Consider the following 22,232-nt stretch of genomic DNA (forward strand, 5'->3'; position numbering starts at 1 on the left):
AAGTCAGCCCTTGACTTCACATTAATTAGGGTTTGTCTGAGCTACTGAAAAGGGAGGAGCAGAGTAGGAGTTAATGACTACCTATTCAGCCCTTTGGACAGTCCTTAATCTCACACCAAGCAGTACATCGGGAGCATTGACTCATTCCAGGCCCTGACCAGCAGCTACTGTACCATTACGGTTGCTTCCATTTACTCTCTGACTGCAGATCTGGAGTTTGATCTTAGAAATTCTTACGCTTGGACTGCAGCCACACCAACCAACACTCTAGACACGATTTACAACTGTTTTGAATAGATGTGCAGTATGTGCTTATTTTGCACTGCTTTAAACCAGATTTACTAACACATGTCCAAAGCTTAAAAATAGCCTTTCCAGACAAAAGGATACTTGTAGAGGAAAGTGGTTACAATATCTGAATTATGTCTAGGATTTCTTGAATTATAGGTTCTCAGACCATATTTGATAGCTACCTGCTGAACTTCAACTTATTACTAGTGGTGCTACAGTACAGTCCCACAGGTCTATGTCAGCATGTGCAGGAACAGGTAAAGGTTTATTACATGCTGAAGGGAAAAGAAAAGAGACACGACGTTATGGCCACAGCCGAAACATTGTGTCTCTCTTCTTTTATTTGCAGTGTGCACTAACCCTTTACCTGTTTCCTAATTAGTAATATGTTTGCGACCTCTAGGTTGAATTTTGACTGCATCCATTCAGGCTGAGCGCAGCTAGGGCACACATCATTAAACAGCAAGTAATATTGGACAGCCAAATAAAACTTAGCTCAGTGAGAGAAGAAATAGCAACTGGCTAATGGCAAACACCCTAAAACAGGTGCACAAATTTGCTAGCAGTGTTTTCCCTGGTTTCTCCAAAGGTGGGGAGTCTGTTTCTCTGCCACACTGGAGGGGCTAGTTCTTCATGCAAGTGGGAGAGACGCGTGCTCTCTGTCGTGCCCAGAGCTGCAGACCTCCTGCAGAGAACAACACGCCACAGACCCTTGCACCCACACTGCTACGGACCTGAACAAAGCAACACAAAAGGGAAACACTTTGTAATAACATAATTAATTATTTCATGCGTGATGTATTTGGGCCCTGTGATTGATGTCCCTCTTTAGCACAGCTCCTTCTGGTTTGAAGGGTTGCTCCTTGGTAAACCAAAACGTTTTTCTCTTTAACCTCTCTCTCATACAACTAAAAGAAAACTCACAGAGCAGTGCAAAATACATTTTCTCTTTTTTGTGAACTAAACAGTTCTATAGTCATATACTGTAATTTCGGTGTGGCCATGTTATGGATTTATTTCTTCTTTATTTTCATATTTTTAAGTTTTTTCCCTTGCTTGGGACTTTGCCACCTTGAACCTAAAAGGGCATCAAAAAAGTGCCTGGAACCTGAGAAGTGTGTGTTTATTACTATAAGCTTATGAAGGAATGAATAAAATCAGCAGCTGCTTAGAAATCTCCTGCACATGTCCCTCCGGTTAGAAAAAAGCAGAACAGAAAATGCTTACATTTGGCAGATTTCAGTCTGGCTTTTTGGATTTTGGTCTGCATTTTGAATGTTAACATTCACTGAAGTTACAGAAAAAGTAACTTTGCAGAAAAGAAAGAACTAAAGATGAATAGCAAAGATTTGAGCCAGTAGCAATTTGATGGTAGAGTTGTTTGCAGTGTGTCATTCAAAATTATTTAGACCGCCCATGCTACCTCTCTGTTATTCTGGTATAGGCTGAGTAAACCCAGAAGTTGTTGGCTCTGTGTGAGCTAACACTTACACTTATCATTCATTAGAAATGAAGTGATACACATTTGCAGGAATAGAGCTGCTGAAGAGTCTGAACACTGGGTGATAACGTGCAGATACATGAGCATGAAATGGAAATGTGCAAAATGTAACACATTTAAATGTGGTGAATTGCTTGTAAATATATAGTAAAAAATATCCTGGTCTGTGTGGAATATCCATGACAAATGAAAAATGAATGCTAAATGAATCCCATCATCCGTGAGAGCTAGAATACAAAACTAAAACACCATTCAAAAGTTGGTTTTGCTTTTTCCCCCTTTATAGGCTTTGTTTCAGTCAAATGTAGAGTTTTTTTATTAATCATAATTTGGAGAAAAGAAAATTCATTATTCCACATAAAATAGCTAATATATTGTAGTATAATAAGAGGTGAAAAATGTTAGGGACCGAAAACAATTCTGAATTTTCCTTCAGGATGATTTTAGAATTGATGTTTGATAAGTATATGCTGTTTATTTGTTTGATCTTGGGACTAAGAAGTTGTAGTAACGCCACACTGGAGCTGACATCTGTGCCTGTGACTAAACTGCACCTTTTCACTGGACTGATGGGACTTAAAAATGTCCTGAACTTCTAGTGCTATTAACAGTATCATCTTGGAACAGAGGAAGTAGTCATTTAGATTACAGTACTGTATATTGCTATACATGTGAAGGGGGTGAAAAGTATTCTGGGTTAAAAAAGCACTTATGTTTGTTATCTTTCAGGCTTAAGATTTTATGGTTGTTTTATACTGTCTATCTTAGGTGATAATTTTTACAGGGATGCCAGGGGAATTCTGGGGCTGACAAACTGTAATCTCATTGCTGCATGTGGCATCTTGTGATTCTGTCAGCTTACGATATGGTGCTATTGTGCAATTTACACTTCCTATAATCTTGCCATACAGTACTTGTAGATCAAACTCTAAACGACTCTAAATTCGAAAGCCCATGTTGTTGGTTTATATTTGTGTTTTTGCTAAAGGGCACCTGTTGATGTCTGTTAGTATCTATTATTGTATGTTGGAAATTTGTAACATTTGTAGTAGTGTAATGTGCAGTACAAATGAAATGACAAATGCAGGGTGCTGATCTTAAAATGGCAGTGTGGTTTAATACACTATAATGACGGCGATTTAAAAAGAAACTGGAGAATTTCTGCTGTCCTCCCTCTCAGAACACATTTTCTTTGGCTCTTTTAGCTCTCTGTGATGTTTTTGTTTATATCCACTTACCTGCCCAGTGTGCTTTAAGCCTGTACAGGGTGGGAGAAACGCTGCCTGCTTGCATCTCAACAGCACTGTTGAAGAACAGTGAAGTGCTCTCAAGGGGATTGCTTGGTGTGTGCAGCCGAGTGCCACAGGCTCAAGGGAAGCAGGGACAGCTTCGCTGCTCTCAGCAGACATTTCAGCCTCTGTGGTCACAGCCGTTTGTCTGAAAGAACAACATCCTGCAGCCCATATGGGCTGAACCAGTCTGAACCAGTTAGTGTTGTCTGCCCTTCTGGATCAAATGATCATGTCTACAAAAGGCCACAGTCCCATATTATGGCACAGCATCAAAGGCAGACGCTTTGTTTAAACTTTTAATTGCTTTGTTTAAGCTTATGCTGGAGTAATGAGGTTTGTATATGCACTACTGTTGTTTTGGCATTTGAAAATTTGCAATTTGCATGGAGGAAATGTTTTTTTTCAATCTCAGACCACCTGCGGCATTTACTGCGTGATATATTTTATAGGTACAGTAAACCACACGTATGCTGTCTTCAATTAGCGCTTCTGTTGCTCAGTTGCTCTCTTGCTTGTCGCAGCTGTGATTTATTGTGGCCCTCTGTTTAAAAGCTCTTTCCCTTTCCACCAGAGAACCTTCAGTTGAAACGAAGTATTAGAGTCAGTTCTGCTGAGATGTTCTGCACGCTTGCTGTTCAGCTGGAGTTGTGCACTGAAAACTCTGAAGAGCTGAGTCATGTCGCGAGTTCAATTATTGCTGAAGGGTAGAGATTGGCAGTGTGCCGGTGAATGATTTCAAGAGCATTGAGCTGTCAAGTGCGGGAAGCGCCTGTGCACACTGGCTCCATGTTTGCAAAGTCAGCTACCCCAGGTTTCTTCAAAATATGCAAACCTTTGGCAGTTTACTTGTCAGGAAGGGCAGACATGATCGGAGTTTGAAAAGCTTGATGTGCTCGACTTGCATTTGGTACCTCTTCGACGCTACAGAGCTGCTATCCTTAGTTCTTACAGCGATGAAGCAGGCCCGGAGAGATGTGCTTACTGTAAAACATGAGCTGTTTTATTGATAACTTTGATAGAAAAATGATACAAATCGGATTTCTTTTTTTTTACCACATATACATTGTATTGCATAGGATTTTTCTATGTCATTTTTTTTAGAATATGCCCACCGACTTGTGGATCTGAAATGATGTCGTTACGTCTCGGCACACGGTGTCAATCCCTGCATCCATGTGGGGCGAGTCAGACTCCATGTTTTAAACATGGGAAAGGTTATAAACGAGAGGAGGCCATTTGGCTCATCTAAACCATTTAGCAGTTAAGGGCTGAATGAGATCCTTGGGTGAATGAACTGTTTTGTGCAGGGTCTTAGATTCAACAATATAGCTGGGTAGTCTGTTCCATACTCCTGCGACCCTTTCTGACCACTTTGGGACCCAGTCTCAAACGTGCAAATGTCTTTAGAAGTTAAGCCACTCAAAAGTTTTAAAATTAACATGTATAAATCCCCTGAGGAATGTTTAGTCAGATTGTGATCATTGTCAAGCATATGAACAGACCCTGGGCTTCTGAATAGTTTTCCAAAATTTAACAAATAGTTAATTCCTGTTTTTTTTTATTATTGGAAGTTTGGATTCTGCTCATCTTCTGTGATAGCTCCACAGAACTTTCTTCTGGCAGCCCATCTGTCATTAAAGATAAACATCCAGGGTCCTTATATAATGAACACTTCTGAGGAAAGTCCCTAATTACTGTGTACTAGTGTGGCAACTCGACTTCTCTGATATCTGGTCCATATAGACTACAGTATAACAATAACATGCCCAGGTTTTATAAAGTGCTGATATTGCATTCAGAAATAATGTTCCATATATCATGGGCAGCACAAGTTTAATGTAATTCTTATTAAACAGTAACTCAATAATAATTTCAAACGAAACAGATAGGCTTAATTTCCTAAAGTGTCGAAATGAAAATAATATATATATAGGGTTTGTAAATATAAATAAATACCTGGACTTTGTAAATTTGTGTTTCTGTCCATAAACATTTTGGGAGTTGTATATTTGAAACAGAATGGTTTCCATATATGCTGCCTTCTTTATGCTTGCTGTTTTCATGTTTCCAGAACCAAGGAAATGTGTTTCCCATAGAAGGCCCAGCTGCTTTGTAGGCAACATTTTGCCTTTTGCCAATAAAGATGAGCTCACTGAGCACGAGCCTTGTGACCTTCAACAGGAGGTGACATGGTGTGAATTGACTTGTGCTGTCAAATGTGTACTTTCAATTCAATTAGAATCAATTCATTGATTTAATGGAGTAATGAGGAGGAAGTACATACTGTATATACAGTATGTTTATACATAACCAACATTGAACTGAGACATTTAAAGTACTTGTGAACAACATGTTAAAAAGTGTGTTTAATTAAAAAAAAATATTTAAAACTGCTCTGATTAGTAAAAGGGGAGAGAAATGACTAGAAAAGTAGAAAAGCCTGCGTATTGGAGATATTTCAGAAATCATTCTTGTCTACGCTGTCTGCACTTTGTGACAGCCCTGTGTGCATTGAGGAATTTCCTTTGTTTTGGTTATTGGATGAATTCAAACCTGTTACACAATCATAAATACAAACAACATTCAATGAAAAAATACAGTGCAGTACATTTAAAGATACTGTGAATAGGTCTAGCAATAAATCAATTTAATAAAATAATGCTTTGTTAAACAGTAATGAAGGGTAAAAGTGGTGGTTATGTGATTTGCAAGCTTCCTGGCCTCAGCCTGGATTTCCATCCCCTGTGCACTAGCCCACCATCAGGCTACTGCTGGCTACACGCCGTACATTCCTACACAGCTACTTCTACTGGCGCACCACTGTCTGCCTTCCTTCCTGGTAGAGGAGTAGATCCACTCCTTGCACCCACTTTGAGCTTTTGTTGAAAACATATGTGCCTTTTATATAGACATAATGTGTTTCTTTAAACCTTACTCCTCACACGCGCACTTGACTAATCAAGTATACCAGAATCCCACTTCTTTGAAAAATCTAGTTTCAGGCTTGCTCTCAAATTAATGAAACTGCCTTTTCGCTCCACCGATAGAAGCCATGGTGGATATACTCTCCTCACACCTGTGTAGACAATGAATCGAGAAGCATCCACATGACACCCGGATGACAGACTGAATTAATCCAGAGGCCGGCCGGGCAGTCAGCATCTACAGTACATTCAGTATTTTGCATGTTGTGCTTTATGTATTTCATCCATCCATTTCATGGAAGTGCAGCCCCCATCTGGGTGATGCACCAGCAGTCCCATTGTCCAGCTGATTGGGTGGAGAAATAACACATTATTTTTACCAATTGAAGCCATTTTTTACCATGAAGGGTGTTACTCTAGGGAGGCCAGAGTTTGCAAGCCCAAAGTGGAATTTGGTCCCCATCTGCGAGGTTGTTGGTCTTGCAGACTGGTGAGCAGTGTTTTGGAAATTACGGTCTAGAGGATGACCAGCTGCTAGAGTGCCAACACCACCTACTGTGGTAACCTAGTTTTTCTTAGAGATCTCCCATCTTAGAACTAACCAGGCCCAGTCCAACACCTCTCAGTGTAATATGGATTTGACCTCTTTTACTGTAAGAGCCAGAAATGATCACCTCTTGCTTGAGAAGTGCCACAATAGCAATCCCAATGATTTAAGAAGAAACGTTTTCCTCTCTGGGTGGCACGAGGGGGCATTGGTTAGCATTGCTGCTTCACAGCTACTGGGGTCCTGGGTTCAATTCCTGGGGTGCTACAGTATCTGCATGGAGTTTGTATGTTCTTTCCCTGTTCACCTGGGTTTCCTCCAGGTGCTGTAGTTTCCTTCCACAGTCCACAGACATATTCTTAGGTTAATTGGCTTCTGTAAAAATAAAATGGACACTAGTGTGAGTGTATGCGGCTGTGTGCTCTGCAATGGACTGGCATTCTGCCCAGGGTGTATCCCACCTTGCGCCCAGTGCTTCCCAGAATAGACTCTGGGCCACTGTGACCCTGAATTGGATAAGCAGATGTTGAAAGTGATGTGACGGTGATGTTTCCCTCTGTGGCGGGGGCTGCTCAGGGCTGTTTGAAAAGGAAATGGTTAGTGGAACATGATCTGGTCATGTGGGTTTAAGGAAACATGAGAGATGAACTGAAAACTTTCACTGCTGGTTTTGCCTTTCTGCAGAACTGGGTGCATGAGAGCAGTCAGTGTAAGAGATTCGATGGCCTTTAGGGCCCGGATTTCCTTCTTTTGAGTCATGAGCTCAGCGACTTTTGCCACCACAGCTTTCTTGAAGGAAGAAAGAAAAGGTTATGTTGAAATCATGAAAAGGTGAGTTAGCATTTTAAACTTTTTTTTCTTTTAAGAATTGGAGAAATGAAAGTGGTTCTGGAGCACACTACAAGCATGGTGTACAAACAAGCATGGGTGAATCCTGAAAATGTATAAGAAGACATTCAGTGAGTTATAGCAACTATAGACCCATCTAGCTATAGACACAGCAGTGTCTCGCACAGCACCTTGGGAACCCAGAGAAGAAACGTGAAAATGACTTGTCTGGGTTCTCGCACCTTAGTCACTAAGAATAAAGGCTTCCAGTTACACGTGCTTCCTGGGATTTCCCTGAAAAAGAACATTCTGGAATAGTTCTTGCCTTTGTTTGTTGTGTGATGATTCACTTTACCTGAAAAATAAATTCCGTACCTTTGCAATAATAAGCAGATTCGATGCTTGTGACAATATTGCATAAACATGATGGAGAAAACATTCAAACAGGAAATTGACTATATTTATGTAGAGAAACCCGTAAATTCAAATTCTAAATGATTACATTCACTTAATTAACATGCTGTGATGGACTGGTGTCCCATCCAATGTGTATCCTGTCTTGTGCCTGTTTCTTGCTGAGATAGTCTCTGGCTCCCCATGACCCTGCATTGGATGAAGCGGTTAGAAAAGGGATTGATTAATTTACATGTCAATTAATATTCAGTCACTGTAATTTCCAGGGTAGCATTAAGTTTTAGTGGGAAGTTTGGTTTTGATTTGGATGCTACCGATTTCAGTCATATGTGTGTATACAATCTATGCATCACATTAGAAATGAAGTGTAGTGTGTTTTTCCTCATATACACTGTATGTTTATGACTCTCCTTCAGATGTGAACTGTGATATTTTAAATCAAATAAAAAAGCTTCATTAATAATCAGAATGAAGTTTTCGGTTTCACTCGAAAGATGTTTTTCTTTAAAAAAAGCTCATGTTTTTTGAGAAAATGTATAATTAAATTTGGTTGTTGTTTTTCCTAGTGTATGCTAGTTGAAAGACGTTTCCTAAAGCAGCAAGAGTGTTGACTTCACGGTGATCATACAGAAATGCACAGTGAGATGTACTGTAGCTGTAATGGGAGGCAGGTTCATAGTATATGGTAAGATTGAGTGTCTAGGGGAGCTCTGTGAAGTATGTCTGTAGGCTATTCTGTGTGTAAGGCTCACATTTTTGGGTGCTGAGTAATAGTAGAGCGGGGGAGGGTGAGTTGACGTGTTATTCGTTATGGTGCTGAAGAAATTCGACAATATACAACACAACAAACTACAAACTGTTTGTTCTTGTAAAATGCCTGTTGTTCTTTTTAAACTTTGTATAGTTATACAGTATAGCAAACAATCCATATTCTCAGAAAAAAATGTGGCTCATTTAAAATACATTGCTGAACTCAAGCAGTTAAATTACTGGAGTGTATCTAATCTTTAATTTCAGCCTGCATTTTAAGGGATCTTTGTTTAACTGTTCCAAGCAGATAAAATAATGTCTTTCGAGATGTTTTGTATGTTGATGTTTATTTAATGAAATGCAAATTAAGCAACATACAATATACACAAATGTGTAGCAAAATGTTCTGAAAGTAAGGCAAAAAGACTTTGTTAGTTGTCCTCATATTTCTTCACAGAGATACTAAGTAATTAGCTGAATTGTAAAATGTTAAATAAAAACATACTTTTCAAGTCTTAATATCAAGGGGATTTTAAACCCCTAGACATCTGAGATTACTTCAGCTGTTCCAGTACTTCTGTAGGCGTACTTGTGGGTTGAAGAAACGACACACAAATGGTTTGTTTTTCTGTGCCACAAGATTTTTGTGGACTAGTTCTTGTTCTGGGTATAGCAAAAATATTAATTTATACTCATATGCGGTCTAGCCAAAATTTAGAGAATATCTCACCACAGCGCATGTTTCATGATTCCTTAGAACCATCAAGTAGTAGCAAACCAGGCCTTTTCTTAAGTGTGTCATGCTGTGCCTAAGTGGGCCGATGCAAATTTTTCTCCCTACAGGCATGATTGGACCAACTTGGGCATGCACTCTAATATTGTGGTAGCACAGTAAAGACAGCAATTTTTTTTTCCTTGATGTGTCATTTCAGTGTGAGACAGTGCTGTAGTTGCTGCATGCATTTACTCTACATGCCTAGAAAAAGTGTTTCAGGAGTGGGGCTTAAGAATGTCACATTTCTTATCTACTGAGACAAAGGAGAATGTTTTCACATCCATTAACCTTGCTTTCTCATTTGAACCACCATGAGCCACCCTGAGGAAATCTCAGAAAAACTATGAAATGTCATAGGAGTTATGCACTAGATATCTCTCAGGCCGCATTCATGGTCTGTCTGTTGGGTGGTATCTGATTTATACACATGAATCAGTAACTGATCAACTGTAACTCTGCCTTCCCTAGTCTTCATTTTGCTTCACAGCAGCACAATGTATATAGAATTAGAATAATAAGATATAAAAATCATTAGATTAGTAAAAGGGGAAGGAAATGACTAGAAAATAAGAAAATGGAACTTATGTATGACTGTAGGTAAAAATGTGTTTATGATATTTCAGAAATCCTTGTAGTCTACACTGGCCACTATGGGTTAATGAAGTCCATGGCTGGTAATTGGATGAATTCAGTCCCCCCAGCCTGATTTCTTAAAGCTTTGTTCCTGTCCAGTGTTCTTTTCTGCTTTGTGTCTTCTGCCCATACCTGGCATTCTGGAGCACTTTTTTTATTCTACATGATTCAGCAATGTAGCCGTGCCCTGGCCTAATCTTAAGCAAATAAAGAAAACTATTGGAATTACAAAGGAAATTTTACATGTTCCCTAGTGTAAAGTATCACTTGGCATGGAGCCAACTGAGGAATAGGCTGTCATGCAGTCTGAGTTCTGCAGGGAATTAGACTGAGTTACTGTGATACAAGCCTGGTATAGTATAATGTAATAATTCCTATGAGTTGAGAAGGTAGGGAGCAGAGAGAAAAATAACAGTTTATAAGTTAATAATAATTGAGAATAATTCCTTAAATTATATAGCGCTTTTCTGGACACTCCACTCAACACGCTTTATAGGTAATGGGGGACTCCCCTCCACCTCCATCAATGTGCAGCACCCACCTGGATGATGCGACGGCAGCCATAGTGCGCCAGAACGCCCAGCACACATCAGCTATTAGTGGGGTGGAGAGGAGTGATGAAGCCAATTCATAGATGAGGGATTATTAAGAGGCCATTTCTGGGCTTCTCTGTTATCTGTGCCAATTTAATTATAACTTAATATGACTTACACTTTGGTGCATTCTTTAAAATATGAGCAGTTGAGAATAGTCAAGAATCTGCTGTAAGTGATGGAGATGGAGATGTTTGCTCAGTGATTTAAAGGGTATTCTCAAAATCAGTTTTAATTAATAACTTTGGTACCCTAGTCCTTCTACAAATAATTATTTATAATAGTGCTAGTATCGTGATAGAGCCTTACTTGACAAAATAAAGAGATATCCCTATTTGTGTAAGCAGAGGACAACTCCAGGTTTTAGTGTGACAAACCTGCAGGAGAATCCATCAGGAATAGACTCAGAGGGGTGCTGGAAGTATTTCATGTACTGTAACAGAAGAATCCCTTTGGATTTTAGTGAAGGCTTTTTTTTAAGGCTGTCAGAATAACAAGATATGACTGGACCAAAACAAAACATTTGAATTGATTTCTCCAGAAAATGTGTGAAGAGAGCAGCTCTTGAGATGAATGTGTTATTTTTGACCAGATGTTAAATACAGAAACTTGTGGGAAGATAAGTATGTTACCTATATTACTGCATTTGAGTGTTTGTTCTTACTTTATTACATTATTTCCTGGTATTCTGAGGCAGTTACCCAGGGTGATGTAGATAAAATAGGACTGTTGGCATAAGGAGCTGTTTGAACCCTTAAGTAAATATCAATGTTAATTGGTTCATGAAAGCTTTAAGGAAATGTTTAATGAAAGCTGTTAAAAACGTGTATTACAGAAAGCAATTGACTGTCTTTGCTGACCATACTGTGTTTGTTCTGTAAACCTGGCTTGTAAATCTAGTTCGAGTAGAAATACTGCTTTTTTATTATTGCTGTATGAATCTGGTTTCTGCTTTTACCTTTGTGGCACTTCCACAATGTTTTTTTCTGGAATGCAACATGCACTCAGAGTAATGCACTCACTTCTTTTCTAGAAAAAAACAGAATAACTTTTAGTGCCACAAAGTTAAAAATGCTATTGCGTAATACTTAGTGGATTGCATTTTCTTCTTGTTAATTTTGAGGTTTTTTGTTTACCACACTGTGTGAAGCAGTTCTTTTTGAAGGCAAGGCGACGAGGATCACCTCATGAAATCAATCTTATTCACTCAGCCATGAAACACTTTGAAACAGTGGATTAATTGCTGAAATTTGCAGTGAATATTTTTTTCCAACTGTGTTCATTTTCTCAGTTTTCCTTCTCACCCCACTGTGTAGCAGAAGCAAGCATTTATGTACTGTATAACACAGACCTGAATCAGAATTAATAGCCTGCTTAGATGGTTCTGTTTCTAGTATTGGGGAAAATGGTCACAGCAAATTCCTTTACTTATTTCCTATATGTAGTATCTTCTTCAGAATGTATATTTGTTTAAGTTTAAAATCAGTGAAGGTACACAAAACTAAGCATTGCGTATTTCCAATAGATTGACTGTAATAGCCCTTTATTCTATTATATCTCAATCTTTTAATTTCAGGAGATACTTCTACAGTGTTTACTAATATTTGTAATTTGGTGCAAACTTGACTAGTTTACTAACTATGCCAGAATCTCAATTTTGATGATAATTAAGAAGAGCAGTGTTTTTCGAGCAGTGTTTCTAGTACAGATCCATGTCTTAATCAACATCCAAGTAAAGGGAAGTTATTGACTTCTTAAAGTCTAACTGAGCCTAATAATTTACTATGTCTTGTTCCCAGAGCAAGTATTTATTTTGTGCTGCCATGCATATTTAAAAAGACAGTAAAGTTAAAACAGCTGAAAAGGTCCCATATACTATCTTTTTATTATGTTACTAGAAAGCTGCAAACATACTATCTTTTTATTATGTTACTAGAAAGCTGCAAACATTACCCAGAGGTAACTGCAATTGCAATTGTTCAGCCATGGGAAATACATCTTTAAACTTGTGTGTTAGTTTTATCATATTCAGTCAAAGAGGTTATCATATTTGTTTAGAGTTAAGTATGTTCTATAGAGGTGGGTGATTCTATAACAGTGAATGCTTCAACAAATATACTGTATTGGAAAAGCAGCAGAGTAGAGATTTGATCAATAAAAGATAGCCCAGTCTTTCTATGTCACTGGAGAGGCAAATAAGAATGATTCCATTAGAAATTCATCATATTCTGGAGGTACCTTGACTTTGAACTTCAGTGCACAAACTATTTTCTTCCTCCTGTACTGGAGGTGTGGGGAGAATGGAGAGTAACAGATATGATAGACATTTTGAGAAGGTGCAGTGCACAAATAAAAACAACAAAAGGAAGAAAAAGAATGGGAGACAAATGGTTCATTCCTTCCTGGAATAGATCACTTTGCACAAGGGCCTCTAAAAACACCCATGTGGCAGTTATCTGGCTTGTAATCTTTGGGTTGTACTGCGCAGAATCTAATCTATTCAGAATTCCATCTGTCTAGACAGAGGTTAGGAAATCTGGATTTTATTTTTTTGGGGGGGGAGGAAACAAATAAGTAATGCATTCAACAACACAATAAAAAATCAAACACATATTCTCATATTCACTTAGCCAGGGGATAAACCTTCCTATCCATCTCTTCCCATTTTATCATACTTTCCCAGGTGAAACATAAGGTTATTTCTGCATTATTGCAAAAAAGCCATGAAAATGTGTAGAATTTAAGGCCCTTGATTCTGTTCAGTGTGTTAGGTCACTTTGTGTACCCTTTAGTTTGTCTCCCTTCAGTTGTGGAACAAAACCAGTTTCATGGCACTGGGGTAAGGAGATAAAAGATGTGGACTGCAACCACAATGAATTGCTGCTGATACTGGTAATTTGTGGGAAGAAAGTGCCTGACAGTGGTTTTCCTAAAAGCTTTGCTTCTCCAAATTGCTCAGACTTTTGTTCTCCAAGCTCTTTTGTCAATAATTTTTAAGCAGGTGCAAGAAGGACATACTTATTAGAATTCAAAGTATGTATCAAACATCTTTGACTGCCCTGTCTATGGATTTATGGCATTTGAGTGTATATTGCAGAAATTGTAAGGATCCTCCTTCTAGTGGGCTGTGATGCTGTTTATATTTATCAGTGAGGGAAGTGTTCTCTGATTGATAGAGCCTGGCTACATAATAGCCTAGGAGCAAAGTAATAATATATGCTTGAGCTGGTTGCCCAAGCGACCAGTCTGAAACTTGCACAGATACAGGAGTTCACTTAAACATTGGAATGGCGAGCTTAAAATAGAGGCATTGTGTTACATTGCAAAGAACATTTAGTCCTCCCTACTGTATGTGATTAATACCGTAAGTATGGTGATTCTTCTTGTCTCCTGTCATTATACTGTAACATTTATTTAGAGCGAATTGTGTTGGGGATGCACACAGAGTTGAGATACTGCTTGTGAGACATGGGGTCCAGGATTCTGGGTTCTATTCAAGATTGGGGTACCTTCTTGAGGTGGCTTTTGTGTGTTTCCCCAGGTTTAGAGTGGATACTCTACTCTTGTTTCTCATGGTCCCAAAACAGATTAATGAGCATGACTAAATTTGTACCCCTTGCAATGGACAGGCTTCCTCTTCAGGATGCTGTCCTGCCTTGCACCCTGTGCCCACTGGATTGGGCTTGGCACATGTACACCCTCTAAGGATCAAGAGGCTACTGGGGGCTAGATGTGAGAACATTAAGGGCCTGAGTGAGGGACAACACTGGACTGTTTTACAGCAGCTTATTTTGGTTGATCTTTATGATGCTATTAAATTTCTAATTAAGCCATTATCTCTTTTGCTTAAGGGGATTTACAAACAGCTGCTGTCTGGTCTGGCCATTTGCACTTATCTGTTCAAGCGTTTTTTTCTTAGCCCTCTTACGAAAAACACTGGGATAGTGAACTGTTCAATTTAAATTTAAATATATATTTAAGTCTTTTGCAGAATCAAATTGATTAGTTGCAGCTTCACAACTAGAAGATACCATCGAACACCTGTGTTTTTCTGAGTGTCTAAGCCCCTTTTAATTCCTTGTTCTTTTGCATTTACAGTAGAACCGTGATTAAAATCTTACATTTCTGTTTACCAAGGTAACTGTCACATGGGAGACTACAGTAACCGTTTCTCGAAACAGACTTTGCGAGGCCTTCTGTTCTGCTGCAGATTAATAAAGGGCAGCTGTTACTGCTGACGATCAGACTGTAATTGACATTGGTAAGAACCTTGTCATCATGTGGCACAGAGGGGAAATGCACTTGTTTCCCTTCTGCTGATAAGCATCGCAGCCTTGGTTACTGCTCCCCCAGCAACACTTTTGCGATTGGAGCTGCCTTATGGATCCCAGTAGCTTGTAGTCAGCTCATCACTCTGTGTGTAGTGACATTCTGTTTGTTCAGCTGCTGCATTTATCCCAAAGAACATGGCATGGTGGCGCAGTGGTTAGCATTGCTGCCTCGCAGTGCTGGGGTCCTGGGTTCAATTTCTGGGGTGCTTTCTGTGTGGAGTTTGTATGTTCTCCCTGTGCTTGTGTGGGTTTTCTCCCGATGCTGCTGTGTCTTCCCACTGCCATAAATCATACTGGTAGGTTAAGTGGCCACTGGGAAAATTGCCCCTGCTGTGAATGTGTACATTTGTTTCTGTGCGTGCTTAGCGATGGATTGGCGTCCTGCCCAGTGTGTATACTGTATGTCTTGTGTACAGTATATTGCTTGGCACTGTGACACTATATTGGGTAAAGACATTATAAAATGGATGGGTGGATGTATCCAAAAGAATGCATGAGGTCTACTGTATACAAATACAGTGGGATATACAAATTTAAAAAAATGTATACATTATAGTAGGCTCGATTGTTCGGTAATTACATCCACAAAGTCCTAGTTAGCTGAATTTTGTCATTGCCACACATGTTTTGAAGTGTATAAGATGAAAGTAGCGAGATGTGGGAAGTAGAATTATCTGGAGCCTCTTTATCATAGCAGTGCCCTTCAGTTATGTAGTCAGATATGTGTGTTTATACAGTACTAAAAAAATCTGTAATCTGGCCAATTTATTCTGGGCACCTTTTTGTTCTGCTTAATAATAGCTCTGCATATCTAGTGACCACAAAATCTTGTGCCGTTTAAGTTCGTTGTCGTAAGAGAACTGTGTATACTGGACGGTGCCTGGTATAAGTTATCCAAATAGCAAAGCTTGAAGGTATTGAGTCGAATGAGGGAACTAAGTTGTACATTTAATACAGTATCTGTTTTGTTTCTGATTTATAGCTTAAAACAATTAACCCAGACAAAACTAGAGCAGGAATGTACAGCAGCTGTTTGTAAAGTATGTGTGTTCATTGCTCCAAACAGAGGAAAATCCTGTTTACGGTCATAGCCTGTTGGTGGACTTAACTTGCCTTTATTAGTTTATGTTATATCTACCCACTTGGTTGTGGTTTGTAGTTGTAGTTTTAACAAATAAGATCTAATTTTAAAGAGTTACTGTACTTGGAATGAATGATATAAATTCCACATACAGTAAGCAGTTTATATGATGAAAGTTTCTAAGGGGGAAGAACATTCCTTCTCCATTAAGCTGAGTAGTTTAAGCAGCGGGGTCTGGTGAAAGGCAGCACCTGGGACTGATAGCATGTGCTGGCTGAGCGAAAACATAAATGTTTAAACAAACATCCGTAATTGTATTTAATACTGGGAACACCCACACAACCTTTCACATACAGAAAACCTTAACAGCCTTCCCACACCTGTGTCAGTTAATGGAAAGGTGCGCTATCACACGTGCTTTTTCCATTTTTTCCACGTGACATCACTGGAGGATAAGGTATCATGATGGATCGACCCTGTTTTATTGTTCCCTGTGACGCGACCTCAAAACTACTTGGCGCCGAGAAGGGGGAACATGTCTTTCACATGTCACCCAAATTAGCAAACCTGTTACACACAGCTCATTATATTCAAAAAGTAATGTAAATGTAATTGGGAATTATTTTGCATAAAACATATGGAATATCTGGGATACTTTTAGTAAATTGCCACCTGATACATTCCAGTGTTTAAAGCAATCTCTTACACTGACAGGCTAAAAGACTTTTTAGCCTTGAACAGAGCATCCTGGAACATGATCCAAGTATTCAGAATCCTCCCTCCAAGGCTGTGACATAGTCAACCCAGGGCACTTCTTCTGAATGAACAGTGAAATGAGAACAGACACAAGTGGAAACTATGCTCATATTTAACACTGAGAGCAGAAGGCCTCCTCTCATTTTAACCATTGTTATGTTTTTATGAAGAGTGTCTCAATGCAAAGAAGTCACTCATCTGAAGTTACCAGAGAAAGACACTTTAATGTGGACACTTTAATTAAAGACACTTTAATTCTTTTTTATACTTATTATTATTTAATAACAAGAGTTTTCAACCTAATATATGAGTTTGGCAGTCCCTATGCATAGTTTTAGCACAAAACACAACGTAAAGCAAATTTTGCATCCAGCCAGTTCTTCTCTTACTGTAGGTCGAAGGGTGTTTAGGAGCACCCTAAGGTTTTTAGTGCTGAGGGAGATTTCTACATTTTGTGATTTATGTTGTTATTTTCTTCCTCTGTTTTCCTCATCTTGGAAATGGTGAGGAACCTGTTTGAGTATTAGTGTGATGTTCGTTGTTCTTTGGAAGGCTACGGAAATGTTTGGATGGGTTTTTGAGAAGCTCTCTGCTCAAGCAGACATTGGCATAACATCAGCAGAGCTGTTTGTTTTGGAAATGCAATCATAAAAACATCTGTTAAACAGGCAGCAGCAGTGACCAAATAAACCCACTGGTGTTATTTTTGTGCTAGTTCATCCACTCAAGGACTCCCACTAGTAAAACAGTGTGCTAGTGTGTTTTTGCTGTTGGCCCCGGGAATTGTTTTTTTCAGTAGGATGAACTTGTCTATTACAGTGGCAAAGAACATGTCATTGGTTATGCGCCGAATAAGATATGTAATAAAGAAAAAAGGCAGATATGACCTAGGCACATGCTTTTAAAAGAGGTCACTGCAGTGTTTAAACTTGAGAGAAGCAAGTCCCAACAAGCTGCTCTGTTTCATACTACGTGTCATCGTCTATGCTACATCTCCCAGCCATGTAGTGGCCTTTAGCCTGGCCTTGATGATAAATATTTGGAGACCATCAGACAGATGTTTATTGTGTGCATTTCTGACTGCATTGCGGTTTTTCTGTTTATGCACGTTTTCATTCTCCTGTTTCTATTAGATTTTGAAACCTGAGTCACCCTTTACAATATCAGTTTCCTTCTCATTTCTTACACACATCGGAAACACCTGGGATTTCCCTTGTCTGAGTAACGATTAGGGAAGCAGCTGATTTTGGCGTATTGAAGTCATTTGTGTGTGAAACCTGAAAATCGTTTCAATGCAATTTTCACTACTCCTAGCTAAAAGTGGTGGAACACAAGGAATATATTGTAATCCTCAATAACATTTTTATTGAAAACTTTTAATTCATCTAGAGATGACATCTAGACAGTGATTTTATAGCAAATGCTGTCTTTAATAATAACAGCAGGGCTAAATGTACCAAATTCAGTAGTTTTTTGTATAAGAATGTAAAAAAAATGTGATCAATGTCAATAATTAGTGTAATCTCTGACAGTACTGTCTATAGATTACCCTGGTTGACAGGTCTTTTGAATCAATTTTAATATGAAGTACTTAATGGGAAGTTTGTCTTCTAATGCCATGTAATAAACGGGGATAATTTTTTCTGAGAAATCTTAGATTACTTACAGTGAAGCAATACATTAAGCATAATACGTGTGTACACTGATAGCAATAGTTATCACTTGCATACTGTTGAACATCTTATCGCTCAGGCAAGGAAGCAAGAAGGCGTCCCACCCTTATTTCGCAAGAGGAATCTTGTCACATTGGCCTATTTTGTTTCTTGCTGTCTACTTCCCTACTCTTCTGTTTATAGTCATCCATCCATTTTATAATCACTTCATCCAATTCAGGGTTGCAAAGAAGCTAGAGCAACAGGCACAAGACAGTGTACAGTGTACATCAGCCATCAGGACGCCAGTCCATCAGAGGGCACACACAGACACACAATTTTCCAAGAAGCCAGTTGTTCCACCATTATGTTTTTGGAATGTACACAGATAGCAGCCCGGGTCTGGAATTGAATCCAGAGCCCCAGCTACTTGAGGCAGCAATGCTAAACACTACGCCACCGTGCTGTCCCCATACGAGTCTCAGTCCTCTTTTTCCTTCCTCTCTCTCTCCACACAGCCTTTCAGCTTTGATTTGTTTTTTCTCCAGCAAGCAAAAAGGGCAATTGAGTCCCAGCTTGCAAAACCAGAGCTTCCCCTGGCTCAAACCTGTTTTGTTCCCCAGAGTTAATCTCATTACGGGTTTCCATTGTGATCAGAAAAGGGAAGCACATCACTGTTGCTTTTCAGACTCAAACTTTATTGAAGAGTCACAGGAGAGTAAACTTTGCACTTCCCCTTTGAGTCACAAGTTACAGTATGCACACATCCTCCATGTTGTGCAATCAATTTTCATGCCAGCCGTCAAACTTTCATTGTAATAGAATTACATGTGGGGTTTAATTAGTGTGACAACCTGATTTACAGTTTTGATCATTTCCTTGTACCTTCAGCACAAGGCAGATGAATTGTATGTACAGCAAATCTTTGTCTGATTTTGTACTAAAATACATCCATCTGTGTTTTAAAATGCCTTTTTCTGTACAGGAGGGACTGGCAAGCAAGGGGCACAATGTGGGATAAACCCTGGGTGGGATGCCAGTCCAGTACAGGGCAAACACCGACACAAACACACTCATACCAAAGCCAGTTTTCACAGAAGCCATTTAACCTCCCAGAAAGTCTTTTGATTGTGGAAGGAAACCAGAGCACCTGGCGGAAACCCACATGAACACTGGGAAAACATACAAATTCTATGCAGAAGTCATCTCAGGAAATTAACTTTAATTTTAAAAACAAATTTTCCTCCATGAATTCATGAGGAATGCAGACAACCTCAGCAGTAATGTGCTTAATTTAAATGCCCAAATCTTCCCTGTGACACTGAAGCTGCATTTTTAGAACTGGTGTATTGTGGATGAAGATATTGTGCTTGGTGTTAGTAATATCTGAGTGCTGAAAGGCATTCTAAATCAGTGTATGATTTCCACTTTAATCTTCTTAAAATAGATTTTCTCTTCAACTCAAGAAGTATACTCAAAGCAGGGGTCCTAATGTGTACTGTGCTGGATAATTGCAGGCTTTGTTAAAGTCATTAGCACTCTTGCTTTTAGACATGTTAATAGTATATTAGAGAAAATGGCCAAACTTAAAAGGCCAAGATGCAAGCATTAATTCATTTTGTCACAGCAGGGTACCCAAGCTTTGAAAAGAGCATTGGTAAAGTTTGTGACACAATGCTTAGGAGACACATTAATTCGTTTTGCCATTTTGACTAATTAAATCAGCCAGCAGGGACATAAGTGAAGCTGTGGTTTGTGAAGCTGTTCTCACTTGGGTTCTTAGGATTTTTTGTTCTCATTCACTGTGTTTCTGTGAATCAGATATGCAGGTAACATTTAATATTCTGCTTTAATTAGCAGATTTTCTGCTGTGCCATGGTGCCTTTGTAACTTTCTTTGTTTATTAATTGTTTTTGAAATTGTTTGTTTTCTGCTGACACCCCCCTTTCTAAAAATGCACCCTTGTGTCCTCTCTGTTACCCAGTGCTCTAGCCAAAATGGGAAAAGTGCTGTGTCTAGGTTTTCAGGGAAAAAAGATTCGAGACTGTAGCATATGTTTGGGTTTCTGAGTGCCTTTCCTGTTCACCAAACTTTGAGACGTCACCACAATCCCAGCAGTGCCAGCGTGCCATTTTAATCTTTCACTTTTTAAGTGGTCTGCCCTGCTCTTCCAAACTCTCTCTGGTATCCAAGGTAATACTGGGCCTTCTTTCTTCTGTTGGTATCCCCCTCTCTGTCACACTCAACTCATGACTCATTACACTCTTAAAGAGAAAATGCAGTCCCAATTAGACTGGTTATTAAATCTCTGTAACAAAAATAAATGAATTGATATTGTTGCAAAAGTGTCCAAGTTTTGAATTAAGCAGAAAATCGACAAATTTGTGAAAGTACTGTATGGTTGCCATATTGTCGGAAACCACCGGTCTTGCCAAAGGCGAGAGCGAGAGTTTGCATGAATTGCAACATGAAGCGGCCCTTCCTGCTCACTAGTTACTGTTATTAACTAATGTACAAGAGAATAGGTGCAGTTGGAGCAGCAGATATTTCACTGCAGAAATGTTCCAACGTGATCTGTATGCAGAGTTAACAGCTAAGTAGTATTTGTCTTTAAAACTGTTTCAAAGTTGAGAATAATGTTTCTATTAGATTAGAAGAGATGTATTCACAAGCCTACTTGTTTACAATGGAGCTTTGTTGCCTCGTTTTGAATCACACACAATGACGGCAATGTGGCGCTGCACATGCCTGGAAATTTAATCTATTTTGTGATGTAAATTGGAGGTCTTACACTTTACAGTGTATATTTTGCTTTCATTATGGTACTCATCAATGCCGATTATTCTAACCCCAAAATATACAAATAGCGTTGCAGTTCCCCTTTAACTCTTGCAGTCGCTCCACAGGTTTTCAGCTTGATTTACTCTGTGATGTCCATTTCTCTGTCTCTTCACTAATCTAATCAGTAGCATTTTGAGCCCAGTTGGCGTTTTTCTCACAAAACTGCTGTAGTAACAAAAACAACGTGGATCATGTGTAAACCATGTTGATTTGTCACCTATTAGAGATAAAGTAAGTCATGCATTTTCTGTCATTTTTCACCTTCTCTCTATTGCAGTGTTAAATAAAGTATTATGGGTATATTGTTCTTTTATTGTGCCTTTAGGCAATATATGTCTTTGTTGGGTGTCCTACAGGTTATTATTATACATTGAAAAAATGACTAAGGATTACATTAATATTTCACATTTGAAAAGAATGCTGCTGATCATGGCCATGACTGGGAGAAGCTGCATGTTGTCTGCATTATTACAGCAGTCTGTGTGACGTGCTGTAATTATTCACTTCCTAATAATGAGATGGTCTTTCACACAAGCCTGACCTTAGGGAGCTAACTGACTGAGCTGTGTGACATGGAGGACAGGCTCAGTCTGATTGGTTACTTTAAATTGTCCATTTTTCCTTGTCTCTTCTCTGGTCTGGTGTCTCATCCAGGGTGAGAGCAATCGTGCATTGTTCTGTTATGCTGCAGCACAGTCGGTTTTGATACTGGATGGATCAAATTCATATTATCTGTTTATTTAACCTTTTATTATGGTTCTTTATTTATAATGAAATGATCAATATACTTTCTGTTGTTGAGAAATGTTTTAAATATTCATGGTGCTGTGAATATTTATAGAGATGTTGTGGTACTGGATTTAATTCCTTTTTTATCATGACTGTAAAAAGACGTAGGAAATGCAGACATAATGTGCTGCAGACATAATTTTCTCTGAGCTGCTGTTTTACACTACTGTGCAGTAAATCACTAGATAAGATCCACTAGTTAATGTTGTCTGACTCATGATTTAAAGTACTGTC

At 38.9% G+C, this 22,232-nt stretch overlaps 1 protein-coding gene across 2 annotated transcripts in view; it reads left to right on the forward strand.

Moving 5' to 3' along the window:
- abcc3 (ATP-binding cassette, sub-family C (CFTR/MRP), member 3) overlaps window positions 1-22,232 on the forward strand; it is a 94,473-nt gene that overhangs the window by 15,954 nt on the left and 56,287 nt on the right. The window contains exon 1 of one of the 2 annotated variants that reach the window (XM_088928232.1): window positions 7,265-7,386. The exons of the other annotated variant lie outside the window; for it this stretch is intronic. The gene's annotated coding sequence lies outside the window, so the exon portion shown is untranslated. Of the gene's footprint in view, window positions 1-7,264; window positions 7,387-22,232 lie in introns of those variants that run through there. 2 annotated transcript variants of the gene reach the window in all.

Source organism: Atractosteus spatula, chromosome 11 (genome assembly GCF_055471065.1).
Source record: "Atractosteus spatula isolate fAtrSpa1 chromosome 11, fAtrSpa1.hap1, whole genome shotgun sequence".
NCBI lineage: Eukaryota > Metazoa > Chordata > Actinopteri > Semionotiformes > Lepisosteidae > Atractosteus > Atractosteus spatula.